Raw genomic sequence first — 15,753 nt, forward strand, 5'->3', positions numbered from 1 at the left:
AAACACAATTACAGGTTGACTGAATGGACTCCCCATGAAGCGCAGTTTTTGGTCATCCAGCAAACACAAAAGTTAACAGAAACTGTAAATAGCTTTCAGAAATATACCCATTTCTCCTATTCACACACTGTCAAAACACTGATAGGTATCTTAATTAAGACATTTGCGATCCTTTGATATTTTTTTTTCACCTCCATTGGTCTCCTTCTAACTACAAGTTTGTTTATTAGTTGAAAATAAAATTAACTTTCAACAAAGTCTTTACCATTGCACTTTAACAGCTACCATATTAATTTATATGTACTCCAACAGGATTAATTTAAAAAAAAAAATATAGTAAACATCATATTTCTTTTTCTTCTATTTTAACATTGAAATCAACATAATCATTTTCCTTTTTTTTTCTGTTTTTCTTTTTTTAAAGAATTAGAAAAAATTATCTTTTCAAATCCTTCTACAGTCCTTGACTTAGCTGATAACCCCCTATAAGTTCTTGAGAAACTATTGAGGATAAGTGTTTTATAGGTTTAAATCTGTGGTCTGTTTTTATGTCATTACATATACTGATGTAATTCATGGCTAGCCGCTGGTCTCGACAGCCACTAGATAACAGATTCTATTTTGTCAAAATATTTAACTCATTATGAGTGGGAAATTCTTAAAGTCAAACAACAAATTAAATTGGGTAGTCAAATATTTTGTGAAAAGATTTTTGATTAAATGCACTATTCCTATCTGAGTAGATCACTGAAATCAAGTGGCATCGTTTCTATACACCACGTTAGAAAAAGTACTAAGATTAATAAAAAATAATTCCTTGCTTTGTTATTTAATAATCACTGTAAATTGACCATAATATTTTTCATTAATTTCATAAAAAGACCTTTATAAATCATCAAATACACCTATCTGAAGTTGAGCTGAATGGTTTTCTATCTGAAAACCACCAAGGATCAAAAGTTAGAAATATCCATATATGTTTCAACAATGTTTGCCTAATCTAATACCCAATATCTCACCATTATGAAACTATAGAAATCAAAGACAATAATTGAAGTATCTTGCAATGTCAAATTAAGGGCCAGGTGAATGGAGACATTGTACTCTGTTCATCATTTCCCCATTAATGAAAACCCAAACCAATTCTTTTCATAAAATTCCAGACTGAAGTGTTGAAATAATCCTTAAAATATTGCACCTGGGTTGTTGAAGAAGAAAAAATAAGTCTTGTTTCACATCTCGCTGAAGACATGTCAAAATGGAAATGATGAGTAAATCAAATATCCACTGAATACAAGTAAACACGTGGGCCTTCTTCAGAGAAGGAATCTGTATGACTTTCTTCTAATTGTGCAATGATCTAGTTTACTCTATACAGAGAAATACTCCTTGAACCTTGAAGAGGCAATGTTGCCGCTATTGTTCATAACTTCATTTTTTTCTCACTTGAACAAGAAAAGATATCCTAGTGGTTTAATATCCTTTTTGGTTCAGGAGGGCAAACTAATTAAAAATTTAATTAAAAGGACATAAAAACCTCATTATTCAGATTTCTTACTGTAAAATTACATGGGAAGTGTGACCCAACAAAAATCTCAAAATCCACCAAATGACATAACAATAAAATTTTCAGAGCCAAACATTCAGTAATATTTGACACTGAGCAGCAAATATATACTCAATCTCTTAAATCTCTGGGATCTAAAAGACATTATCAATATTTCTGACATAAAATTCATTTCTTTTATGAAGCGAAATAAGATGACTTACCCCTCAAAATTAAAAACCACAAGACGAAATTATTGTAATCCGACAATCCATTTAAATACAATTTCTGACATTTAACAAATAAGCAGCAGAAAACACAACATGGAATACTTATAAAGCGGAGAGATAGAGGAATGAAGGTTTAGGCTAAAGATTATTATCTCAAGCTTATTTCTCATCAGAAATGATCAATTTCATATCTCAACTCATCTCTCCATTGATTTTTAAAGTGAAAAACTTCTGATCCAATGAAAAGACCTCATGACAGGTGCATTGAGTTTGGTTCTATGAACTTCGTCCAGTTAATTATACGGCGTCCACCATTCTAGATACATTTTGTTCAATGTTTAGCAAGCACAAATATTGATGAAGAAGGCATTTTTTAAGAGCCTATTGTGTCACAATTCTGAATATTTACACAATCTTCCCCTGAAATGAACAACAATAAACAAGGACGAAAATCAATATGACAGTGTTGACAAAGTTTAGTTTATTTAGACCCTAAATTCTAAATGACCACTGAAAACTAAACGTTTAGTTAAATGCATGTGGATTTTTCTCAGACCTTAATTCAAATGAAAATATAATGAGTGCTTTTCAAATAAAAGAATTTATGTCTAACAAACAAGCAGGTGGGATTTTAGTCTGATGATGAAGTAAACATATAATTTTGTATGCTATATATCTTTAAGGTAGATAGCCTTTTATATATATTGATCAAATGTATACTTGTATTTCAAATGAAGGTAATGAAAAAGATTCCCTTAAGCACTAAGTGAAATGATACTGTTAACTAAATGAAACAAATCGGCAATTAAATGTTTTAGCATACTCACTAAAGAATTGAAAAGTTATATGGCAATTCTGTTTTCCTATTTGGTACAAAAAAAAAAAATCAGGAAAAAATAATACACCTTTCCAAAAAAAAAAACCCTATAATTTTCCATGTGACTTATGATGAAGGTCAAATATTAATATAAAATGAAGAATTTATTGTTTATCAAATTTGATTGTAAAATTTTTGACAGAAGTGATAAATTCACACATATTCAGTGATAAATCATAGTTATAGCAACTATATAAAATATTTAATAACAAATATTCCATATAAAAAATATCAAAGCGTTGACTCACCATACGATTCCTAATAAAACTGTCTTCATAAAAAATGCAAATAATGTTGGAATAAAACTAGGACTTCCATTTTCATGCCACGTTATCAAAAGGAAAAATCAATTTTGAATCAGAAAAATGATGTCAACGTCTGTCAAACTTTCAGACATTTAAAGAAGAGAGAAGTTTTGCAGTAGGCCTAATTACAGGGTAATTTTCCATTTGATATTGTGGATATCAAACTTCACATCAGCACAGTGGACAAAACTTACTTTATAGAGTTAAATGTATATCCTTCTAAACATTTCAATACATCAATGATCCACAAAAACTGTAAACACACACAAATCAAAATAAGAAACTGCGATAAGAGTTTGATAAAATCAAATCAGTCGGCATTTTGTGTTGACATGTTTTCAGTTAGTTTTTTTTAACCTTACCTTCTGACATCAAAGAACAAATGAAAAAAAATCCAAATCCAAATTTTAAATCATACTCATATACAAAGTCAAATTTCACTATCTCTGTAGATACTTTAGTGATTTTTTTTTTGGTCCATGCATGTACTTCACAGCTGCAAGTATGTCAGTTTAGTTATTTTAACTCAGCAATATACTGTTTTAACACACTTTTCATCAATTAATGAGCTAATGTAATTCATTTCCAAGTAAAACGTTTATGTTCTTTCCTCCACACTGACAACAATACATGATAGTAATAAGAATTACAATTTACTCTCTCTGACATTTGAATTGTCATCAGAGTGGAATAAGCTCCGCCTCTTCGACACACACCACTTGTTATCCGCCTATGGCCACAATGAGCTTTTCCCCTTACATTCAGGACTTTACTATGGAGAGTCCACCTTTCAAAAAAAAACTTCCAAGTCACCAGGGGGCAGAAACTCATCCATTGACCAACAGACACGAAGACTATCCCTGGGATCACATGTGACTTACAGGTCAAGCGGTAAGAGAGACATTCACTGAGTCGTGCAATGAAACCCTAGGATGACAGAGAGCAATAATAGTATCCTTCTTGTCCTGTCAAATTCCTAATCCCCCAATCTAATAGGATTTTGTTAACAAGACCAATCTAGATTGTGTGGCATCAAACGTCCGTTATAAGCCTTCCTTTTATTGGAGTCAGGGTTTTAATTTGACTTTCCGACATTCTAAAGTCACTTCTTCAACTAGAAAAACATAGAATTTAATGTCCTCTGACTTGAAATACTATGACGAATGTTTAGGACTCTGAAATTCTAGATGACCATCAACATCCAGATTAAGCTGTCAATATCTTACAGCAGAAAAGACAATCTGAATCTATGCATAAAAGTATCCAGCAAAATGATAAACAAATTATCTTTCTGGCAATAAACCTTAATATCAAACTTATCAATTGATATTTCAATCCAACATTTTTCTAGAAGACAACTGTTCTATTGTATGAATTTACAATATCAAAACATGACAAGTGACAATTAACCCTTCTCTCTCTCTCTCTCTCTCAAACACATACACAGACATGCACTGAAAAATCCATCTTGTCACCAAAGAAGCTATTTAACAATTCAGTCAGCTGTATAATTGCTGGGTATTAAAATATATCAGATTATCTTCTTAAATGTTGCCTCATAAATATCACTATTTTAAAGCAACAGATCATCAACATTTCTCCTTTTCTTACATAAATCAACCAATTTGTTATTTCATCATGAAATCAAGACATATTACTCCTATAATACAGGCTCCAAAAAGCAATTAACTGGTGCAGTCAAAATTAAAATGGCATATCTCAGAAAATACAGACATGCCTGAAATGCATGTACATGTACCTATATACATATACATGTATTTGGTAGGTAAAGAAAACATTTGTTCCTCAAAAATAAATAAATAAAAGTTTTTTAAAAGATAGGAAAAATAAATATATAAAAATCAAATTGATATATAGCCTCTGTTTCTATTATATTTCTTTATAGTGAGAGATTTGTCTAGATAATCTGACATTTCCCAAATTTTTATCAGTGATAAAACCTCACATGAAAGAAAAAATTACATGATTGTGTACACTCAATTATTCAATCAAAACAATGGCATTTAAAAACTACCTGCTGCTACAATATGTCAACAATAAACATTTTGTGTGTAGAAAACATCAAAAAGTCTTAAATTATGTAATGATGCTGATAAAAGATCTTCTTTACTTATATACAGTGAAAATTTTACTGATCAGGGGGCATTTAAAATTTTATGAACCAGACAAAATCCAAAGATGAAAAGAAGAACATGTTATGGGTAGAATTATCTCCCTTGGACAAAGGTAGATAACCATCTACAAGTCTGCTAGAGGAAAGGCCTATTCAATAAAAGATAAGTATGGACTAGAACTTTAAAACAAATCAACCTAGAGAAACCAGGACTACATTAAAACACTTCTCAGACAAAATGATTGATTTTTATCAATTCTAAGTCTTTTCATGCAATATTACATTAATGAGACATGAAAAACAGTGTTTTCCTCCCGACGTTATTGGTTTATGATTGGTTACGAGCAAATGTAGCTGAGTTGTGCCTTAATATGCTCACAAATTGAGAACTGGGCAAATAATGTCGTCTGAATGAAGCCTTTTTATGCCTTAGTAATGTGTGGTATAAACCCAGGTGGAGCAATCAAGACATTGCATGATAAGAACACCTCAGAGGACACTGGGCTCTTAGCATTTGGTTACCCTCAAAAAATGATTTGACAATGTTTAATGAAATCAATATGGATAGAAAAGACATATCTCCACTAACACATTTTTACACAATTATTAAAGTATTTCTTAATCTATAATATTTTTAGCTGAAACCAGTAAAAAAAAAAAAAAATAAAAGGACTGAAAAATGCAGGCATAATGATTTTTTTTTTATGTGAGCTTCTTTTAAATACCATTTCATATTTCAATTTCTCAACACATTATGTGTAGTCTGACAAAATCAAGCTAAATGAGCAAACGTTTAAAAATACAAAGAAAGGGGGAGTTTCTGTAAAAATATCTGCAAATAAAATAACAATATTCCACAAAAAGTAACTGGAGAGAGACCTCCACACATGCTCTCTTTGAGGTAAACTGGTTCATTTTATTATTGAGTGTTGACACAAGATACTTGCACCTCAGTGGCTAGCACTTCTCTTTCATTTTCAAACTATGACACATCTAACAGTGTATTTTTAATTGCGAGAAATTAAAATCAAATTTTTTTAATTGATAATGAAGAATGACAACTAATTTTGACCAAGTCAAGATTAATTTGAATTTTCTCTTATCAATCGCAATACAGCATAATCCTGCTCTCAAATTTTCTTTTCTTTTTGGCTTTTAAGATTTTTGAACAATTCAACAATAATAATGATATGGAGTTGTTCAATGAAAAAAATCAGTCATCTGATCTGAGAAATTGATGTGTCATTCATATTTTCTTAAAGTGTAATTTATATTGCATGGTCATTTTATAGTTTAATTTCTTCAAAATCTAGCTATATAAACTATCCATATCTCTTTGCAGTTACTTTGACAATTTGGTCTTTCAATATATTAATGTAACATACTAACAATTAATACAGGATGTTAGCCTTGAATCCAGGTATCTCCCAATGGAGCCATACTTATAAATGTCCAGTAGCCATCATTTAGAATCCCCTTCAGTAATGGCCATCAAGAAAACAGAGAAATCCCTATTTATTGTAATGTAGAAATGAAGCCAGCTGATTATAATGTCAATATGCAATCAGGGTAATGTGTTTGACACAGCAACTAAGGACATTTAGTCTCTGGTAGACAAATAGACACAGCAACATTAGTCACACTAGACAGGGCTGCTAAGTAGTTCACTCACTGCCTAATCTTCTGTGTTGTAATTGATTTAAAGTACCAATCTATTCTGTTACAGTATTCTTTGTTCATCGCAAGACTTTATTTTATTTTTATTTTTCTGAAGTCTAACTTTTATCAACCCAGTGTAAAACATAATATACTATTTGCTCAGAATTTCTACAATACATACAACTACTATATCTAAATAAAAGGAGTGTTGAAACAGATGTTGCTGTATCCAATAAAACAATACATGTATCTTAATAAAGCAGCAAAAAAAAAAAAATAATAGCATACATGTATGAGCGGAAAATATGAATCACATGTATTGGATCTCCCATAGTTTGTGGTTAGATATGACTTTTTTATCCAAAGGGTTGCATATTTTTATCCCCCAGCTTTGGCGACACAAACCATGGGAGATTCTTTTTATCACACATTTTACACATAGCTGTTCAATGTTTTACACTGTTTTATATATGTACGTCCAAAAATATTTGACTTGATCAAATTCGTGCATAAACCAATGCGACGTCACAACCGTGAATATGAAAACGATATCCTATGAGCTATATATATATATACCTACTGTATAAAGGAGTAAACGTGATTAAAATGTTTTTCCATCTTCAAGTACTAGATTAGAAAAGGTTTTACTTGTGTATAGAATTTGTTATCTTCACTGAAACAATTCAAACAAGTATAAATTACTGACTTTTTATTACTCTGCAAGTCTTAAAAATGTTTTTTTTTCATAAAATCTATGATTAATAAAATATATTTCCACCTACCAAATTCTTAAAACTTTAACTCCATCCATTTATGAAAACAAATTTCTGTTCATCGTTAAAAATCCAAATTTCCTAATCTTTAATTTTGTTAACTAAATGCATGATTGTTGAAGCTAAAAGAAATCCCACCTGACTCTGAGTAGAAATTTAGTTCCTTGAACACTTCCTCTTGTCAAGCAGTGATGGCCCATTGTAAAATTGTTCTGAAAACCTCTAAGGGACATAACAACCTCTGGCAAAGCTGGCTTTTATTTGTTACAAATATGTGAAGCTGATCTTGGTCAGATAGCACTGTTTTCATCATGGTGACACTATGTCAACAATTTAGGAGTTTTGTTTTCACATAAATATATATATAAAAAATTATCTTGTTATCAAGGAAATTCAACATTCTAGAACAATGCTGTTGACCAATTAATTATTAGTTCAACAAGTTTCAAATGAAAGAGTACAAACATTTCAATTTCAAGCCAGAAATGACACTAGTTTGGGGTTTCTTTTATGGACTTGAAAGTTGATTTGAGGCAGCTTAATATGTTGCAAATAAAAATGAAGAACATTCCTTTATCTTTCAACCCAAAAACTCAATTATACACGAATGCACAGTATGTGACACTGTGTTTGAATTGGCACCAAATGTTGTGTAACATACATGTTACATTGAGGAAATTGATAATTAATGTGAAATAAGGGACAATTTTATGTTCCTCTCACTTAAACCACTGTACAAAACACCCAGATTCATCAATTATCCTAACAAGGGTATACAACAAGTTTCAAATTAATGAACATAGCAATATCATTAGACAGTGAACCAGTGAAACTGTCCTGTAGATCAATTTATCTATGTATTCCGACAGTGACCAGTGTCCAGCTGATAAAAATCACTACCCTGGGGCTTGTCAAGTTTGACCATAGCAGGACTGGAGAGAATATACCTGTACACACTGTACCATCAGGGCCACTAATGACTTTGTAGACTTAAGAAATAAAAACCTATAATATAGAGTCATTCAGTGCTTAACTTGTGACACCTGCAAACCCAGTAGAGACTCATCGTTCCCAGGGAAAACATCACATTCATAAATGAGAATATATATACAGAGGCTTATATTACTTCATCATAAGGTCAAACTGACTAATGGAAAACTCCTTGATTTTGACTTTGATATGACAATCTTCTGAGAGGTATCAAGTAAAACACTTCAAACACCCCCTAAAGCAACTCGCCTATAAAACACACCATAACAAATCATAACAATACAGATAAGTTTTGGGTTTCACTTTGAATCAAAATATACCCCCCCCCCCAAAAAAAAATTAAAAAAACTATGATGTACCATGCAGTGTGTTAATTCATACAATGAATTTAAAGTCCACATCCAACCCTGTCTGTACTTGATTCAATGAAATATTGCAGATTAATAATGCAATATAATTATTGACAGAAGACCAGCATTAATTATCAATGATATTAAATCACATGAACTGATAATTTATTCCAATATAATCAAGAAATATTCAATTCCCCTTTAAAAACTTAATATTGTACTGCAAAATTATGTCTGAAATCCACAATATCTACAATATGCTAATTAAAAAATAAAAAAATGTCATACATGACCTTTTGAGGAGAATAATGTATAGATTCATTTTCAGCCCCCTTAGGCTGGTGGATGCAGGTTCTGCACCCTGCGTGAGGCACAGCAGCTGTTGCCCGAGGGCAGGGATCTATGGCACACTGTAACCCTCACTGATGACAAGATTACAAAGGTATGATCTGTTGCCTAGCAAGTCATATTTAATTAAAGGGCAAATCTATCAAGGTGATGTAATTAAAAACACACTGTGTCTGAGAATCAGAAAGTTTTATTTTTATACCACTGGAAAAAATCTTTCATATTTAGTTTTCACTTTGAAAAACAAGTTTGCACACTGACTGTGTACCATTAACATGCACCCTTCAAAGAGAAGGAAACAGAAAATATTTCAATTTTACTCAATCATAAGTAAGTTCAAAATGGACATAATTTGCAAGTCAAAGTGTTCCCATTAACCACAGCTCTTTATCAGATGAAAATCAGAATCAAATATGAAGCCCCTTGGTCAAAATTTCATTTACCACATGGTCAGATGGCCAAAGTCATGAATGTCATAGCAACCATAAACACAGTAAACCTAAAGATAAGCTAAACCTACACATTAGGTGACAGCAATGACCAATGGGCTGTTTACAATTATCATACAAAGTAGATTTTTTTAAATAAAGAGAAATATACATATATATTTGATGCATCCTTTCAGCCTGGGAACTTCAATATGATTGACCTACATAGCTTGGATGTTTGTATCAAAAAATCACATGACACTCAACTAAATGCTTTGATTTTCAACAAGATTATATGTATAGGTTTATATATATAAATTTAAAAGAAAAAAAAACAAATAAGACACCAGTAAAATATGAATCTCATCAAAATATAAACATATGTCATCAAACATAACCCAAAACAGTGAGCATCCATTGCAATGTTGATTTTGCTATTGACATTTTTTTTTTAAAGATTATCTTCATGCATTCCATCCTGCTGTTTTATTGCATCCATGATGTCTCTTCAACATAAACTTCTCAAAGCAGTCCTGTATTACCTTAATACCTGTCATCTCCTACAGCTGAATAGTTCAGTTGCTTCATTTACTAATTCACATTCTGCATTATTTACCTTGAAAAGCTTGACTCTAACACAATTCTATTATTAACCTGCTTTAATCCACATTTCCTCAGCAGGAGTTTCTTTGGCCTGTCAAAGACTCCCAGGAAACGTATGGAGATTGAAACACCAGGTAACCAGCTTCAACCAAGTCTCGCACCAGAATGAACCAACTGAGTATATGACAGAAATAATATGCACAGTAGGTGTTCAGAGCAATTCTCATAGATAGCTGTGGATGAAGGAAGCTTAATTTGGAGGCATCAGCTGGTTACAAGTTACCAGACCAACAAAAGGGGAAAAACAGTCACATGCTTATATCTGACATATTGCATTTATTAGGCTTAAGATTTCAGAGTATAAACCCTGTTCTATAAAGGCTTGTTACTGGCACAAAAGTGATTAATATTTAGAGACTCATAAATAATTAGTTTCACTGTAAAAAAAAAGTTTTTCTGCAAAACATAGATGATATCAATACAATATTACTTTTTATTGGATCCTAACAAATCATGGAATTACTAGTGGAGGTGCTTAATACGTAAATTGATCTTTTTTTTTCACCTGAAGCCCGAGTGACCCTGGTCAGTGAGCTGGAAGGCTAGGGAGGCAGGTAATGGCTATTACCTCAAGATTGATGTCTTTGTTTAGGTATTGATATCTCATCCCTGAACAATGGGTCAGTATTTAGATATAGGACACAGTAACCAGACCAAAACAATATCACATGGCTGTCCTCAAATTCACATTACATTTGTACATTGTAAGGGAAATGCATGTACCAGCAAAGATCGGAAATTGAAAATAAATCATCTTTTAAAACGCCTCTTACAATCAATTTTCACTAGAATTGATTTCTTATTTCAGGTTAATGTCTGTGCAACAGCTATGAAAGGAATACATTAATGTACAGCATAGAAATCATTCTTATAAACCCCAACTGCAGAAATTTTTCATCCAAAAAAAACCCATTTGAGAATGTTGAAAAACAGTCACACATTTAGACATAGACATATCCCATAAAATACCAAAAATTATTAAAGAAGAGAAAGTAAAAAAGAAGTAATGTGCCATGTGTTATGCCCAAATTGCTGGCCTTATGTTGGTAAATAAATGTAAACTTCAGCAAGTTGGCCATTTTCATTTGTCAAGAACACCTTTAAATGAAAAGATCAAAGTGGTAGTTCATCATTTTCTCCATTATTAGTTATGATAGATGGATATCTTATCAAAATCCTCACACAATTTGATGCTAATTTTAAGCTGCTCAAAAGGGGGGAAAGCTTGTCCCAAACAAGTCGAAATTTACATGAAAGTGAAAATAATTGAATGAAAAAGTCCCATGAAAAGAAAAAGGGAATTTATATAAACACTTTCATTGAAAATGCATCTGAATAATGAATCAGATAAATTTCATGGAATATCCTATCATTCAGATGGTAAGCTCAGATTGGGGTGATATTGGCCCTACACCTGAATGCCTCACAATGCCAGCTTTTGACTTCTGCAGATTTACACTGAGCTCCTGACTATAGGAGGAATTCAGTTCACTTAATGCTGGTCCAACACAAAATGATTCACTGTGCGTGTCTGACTGAAAAGATCTTGTTTGGTCTTCTCTTAATTTCAGTTTCTTCTAAATTCTAAAGATGAGGGATGAAGGACCAAGTGTGACAAAGCAAAAGACATGATCAATTTGAGGAACAATCCCTCTTCCCTTGTCCTTGAGTAACAAGTGTTTGCACAAGATAATCAAACCCTCTCTTTAATGTATGTGCAAGCCAGACCCTTTGTTCAAATGTAATGTATATTGTTCTTCAAAAACAGATCAAAAGATTCCCAATTTTTAAATTTCACAATCAATAATTGTATTTTGATTTGAAAAATCGGCAATGCTTGATAAAATCTAATTGGCCTTGATAAATTAGTGATGTTCTGATTATAGCAACACAAATAGAGGGGCCAAGATAAAGTTGAAAGAATTGCAGCTGACACCATATTAATCTTGTCATGACAAGAAAAGGTCAAATCGTTTTACTTCAAACCACCTAATAATGGTAATTATTCAATTTCACAGGAAAAACTACATCTCAACTGCTTTGTACAATGCATGTTTTGGGTGATACAAACAGCAGAGTTGTCAATGACAACAGGTTCCATTGTCAAACAGAACATCTTTAGTTGACAGACTTGTATTGCCCATCAGCAATCACTAAAAACAAGGATTTGTCATCAGTCTGCACATAAATTTAAATATTGTCACTGGGAAGCGTCAACCTTAAGGACTGGGTGTTTCTCTTGTCCATTAACAGAAATTATACACAATCTAATAACAATTAAAATTAGACCTTGACATTTTTCGATTGTTTAATAATGAACAACAGTTTCTACTTGTGAGCAAATGGGAAAGATGTTCTAATACTTTGTGTACTACATAATAAATTTACAATTCATCATGTCTCTATACAAATATCTGCTTTCATTCAGGATTGTTCATGACCCACAAAAATTTGACCTTAAATTACTAGAAATTCTTACTATTCCAACTTTATCCAAACACTAAGGAAGCATAGCAATAAAAAAGTAACAGAATTATTTATAATTCAAAACTGACCAGTCAAACAGAAAAACAAAAAATACCTCCCTCATCCAATTACCATACCACAGCCTTGAATAACTTTCTCCATTGTATATTTTTTGAAGACCAATTAGTGGATCTGATTTCCTGATAATGGTAAATATTTAGTGTGACAAAAGATATGTGTAAAATTGTTTGACCTCCCCCCACAGTGAACAAAGCCTGGGTTGGGACTATTGGTAACCCTGTATTAATGCCATGAATCTGGATGTCAGTGCACTCGACTGTAAATCGCTACAGAAATCTCCCTTAAGACAGATAGTTTACAGCGTGGCGTGCATCCCTCCGAACACCACTATCATGCCGTGACTACTACACAACATCGTACACCATTTCTTATTCTTATCTGACATTAATACTAACAAAAAACCGCAATGACACATGCTGGCTAATGTTAAACTATACCTTGTGCATATACTGTAATTATGTGAAAAAATGGAAATTTTGAACAGTAAAATTAGAATATGAAATAAGAGTCTTTAAATAAGTGTTCCTGATAAGAATAACATTCTGCTGGAATGACACTTCTTTTTATCCTATGCCATCAAACTGTCAGCCATTTCTTATTCTGAAGGAGGCTGGGTACACACTTTGTACAGTCACACAATGCATTCAGTGACAATTGCAAAGTGTCAAATTTTCATTAAGTCTTAATTACCTTAAGTTATTTTTAAATGTTGCCATCATAGCATTACTAAATATCTTATTTAATAAATAACATCTGTTTCTGATTTTTTAAAAAATAAAATTTCCTCATATAGCTAATAGAAGGCTTAACTTAGCTACATGAAAATATTTTCACTTTATTCTACCAGAGGACAAAACAATAAACTGCAGAGTAAATTCTGGATATCGAAAAAATAAGCACAATGCACATGGGTTTCAATTGCCAAATTGAAGCTCTACATTATTTTCTTAGGAATAATTTTTTCTCCTATAAAACTGTTTTGCTACTTTTGTTGTTGATCGATAGGATCCCAGTGCATGTTTAAATCAAATATGCAGTCCATGAAAGAAAAAAATTCTGAAAAATTTAGGAAATGTACCATTCTGGATTGAACTCTTATCCATCAATATGATTGATAAACATAACCTGGTGCCTGACTTCATTTACATTTCAAATTCAGTATTAAATTGTGATAAGTATCTTAGTTACTGCATAATTATAGAGATCATTAAATACATAACTTTTTCAGCTAGAATCATTATATTAAAATATTATCACTTGTGAAATCTTGTTTTTGCCCTGGTAGAGTATGGTTGGCTGCACTTTAATAAGAGTGTAAAATATTATCAACATCAAAATATAATTAACCCTTTAGTTATATTCCATAACATACTTTCTATTCTCTGAAGTACATTTACTGTTATAACCATGTGCTATCTAAAGCTTTAATCACAAAATCTTTCACACTTTTCTCACTTTATCAACCATATGCTACTGGTACTTTGTAATATCAGTCATGAATCCCAGCTCTCCAAAGCAAATTCCTAATTATGGATCGATCAATCAATATCTTCTACCAAAAGATTGTCGTAAAATTTGCATACAGATCAAACCTATATTTTTTAAAATTTTCTCTTGTCTATAAAAGGTAATCAATCAGAAATTATCAAAGACAAAAGGCCCACCATAACTTCTTCTGTAGCCACCAAAAGGTGTGTTTTTACGACCATGTAAATGAAGTAGTGAATCATAAACTACTCTGCCTGATGAAGGGGATTCCAGACTGACACTGCTAAATGTATTTTTCTTGACACGGATTTAATCAGTTTCGTTTCTTTGTGTTTACACATTTTTCTTTTTGTTAAAATTATGCAAATTTGGGGAAAAAATCCTTGTCTCAGCCTGTTTTTCTGTTGTGGCTACCATATACACGTCAAACCCAACTTAAAATGGACGACGGGCAATGTTCTTCGAATATAAGATAATCAAACATTGCTCTTGTACGTGATTTAACCTTTTTGTAATTTTTCAATAAATTTTACAAAATAATTTGAAGTGACTGCCAAAAACTTGATAAAAAAAAAATCACAATGACTTCCTCATTCAACATTCATAAGCCAAGTTTGCATTATATATACTATATATAAAGCCTTTTTTCTTTCTCTACCAAAAATTCTTATTCTTAAGAACTACCGGTAAATGTGCTTAAACAAACAGGAAAACAAATGTCATTATAATGTATTCAGATAAGATTTTCCAAATAATCTGGTTTGACTAATAAAAAATGGAAATGAAAAAGATTTCACATAAAGAATTCAATGATTTAAGCAGTGAAAAATGGTGAGAACAGATTTTTAATGTGTACCTAGGAGTTGTTCCAGCAGCAGATCCATACAAGTAACATACATCATCATAAAAATGCCAGTGCAACAAAATTTTATATTGAAATCCAAACCAATAGGACAATTCTCTAATGACACTGATATTTTGTAGCATCTGATTGATGTGTAGACCAGTCTGGGTCATTTATTATTACTTTTCCAATTTATATTTTGAACCTGGTTTAATTACTCTTCTTTATAGTAATAACAACTTTTAAGCAAAATTAGAGTGTAAACTGGAAAGTGAAATCATAAAGTAAGAATTTCAAACACTGGAAATGTGGGCCAAGTTATAGCCAGACTTTAAAAAGAAAACTAGCATAGAATATCTGCAACATTTCAATTGAAAGTGAAAATTTATGATCATAATTCTTCAAAAGATCACAAGTTAATCGACTTTTTATCCATGTAATCTTTTTTAAAGTTCACTAAATTTAACTACTATGCTTTGAAAAGTGTCAACTCAATCATGTGTCTGGTCAACCATTGAAAAAGTGTGGCGACAAAATACTCCAATGATATTTATCAACAAAAATGATTGCA

The 15,753-nt window shown here is 31.7% G+C and overlaps 1 protein-coding gene across 2 annotated transcripts in view; it reads right to left on the reverse strand.

Moving 5' to 3' along the window:
- Window positions 1-15,753, reverse strand: part of LOC133173163 (protocadherin alpha-1-like) — a 42,521-nt gene that overhangs the window by 20,162 nt on the left and 6,606 nt on the right. Inside the window, exon 1 of one of the 2 annotated variants that reach the window (XM_061308108.1) lies at window positions 3,321-3,547. The exons of the other annotated variant lie outside the window; for it this stretch is intronic. The gene's annotated coding sequence lies outside the window, so the exon portion shown is untranslated. Of the gene's footprint in view, window positions 1-3,320; window positions 3,548-15,753 lie in introns of those variants that run through there. 2 annotated transcript variants of the gene reach the window in all.

This window comes from Saccostrea echinata, unplaced genomic scaffold, assembly GCF_033153115.1.
Source record: "Saccostrea echinata isolate AGI-Se365-2 ecotype Australia unplaced genomic scaffold, CSIRO_AGI_Sech_v1 ptg000056l, whole genome shotgun sequence".
Taxonomy (NCBI): domain Eukaryota; kingdom Metazoa; phylum Mollusca; class Bivalvia; order Ostreida; family Ostreidae; genus Saccostrea; species Saccostrea echinata.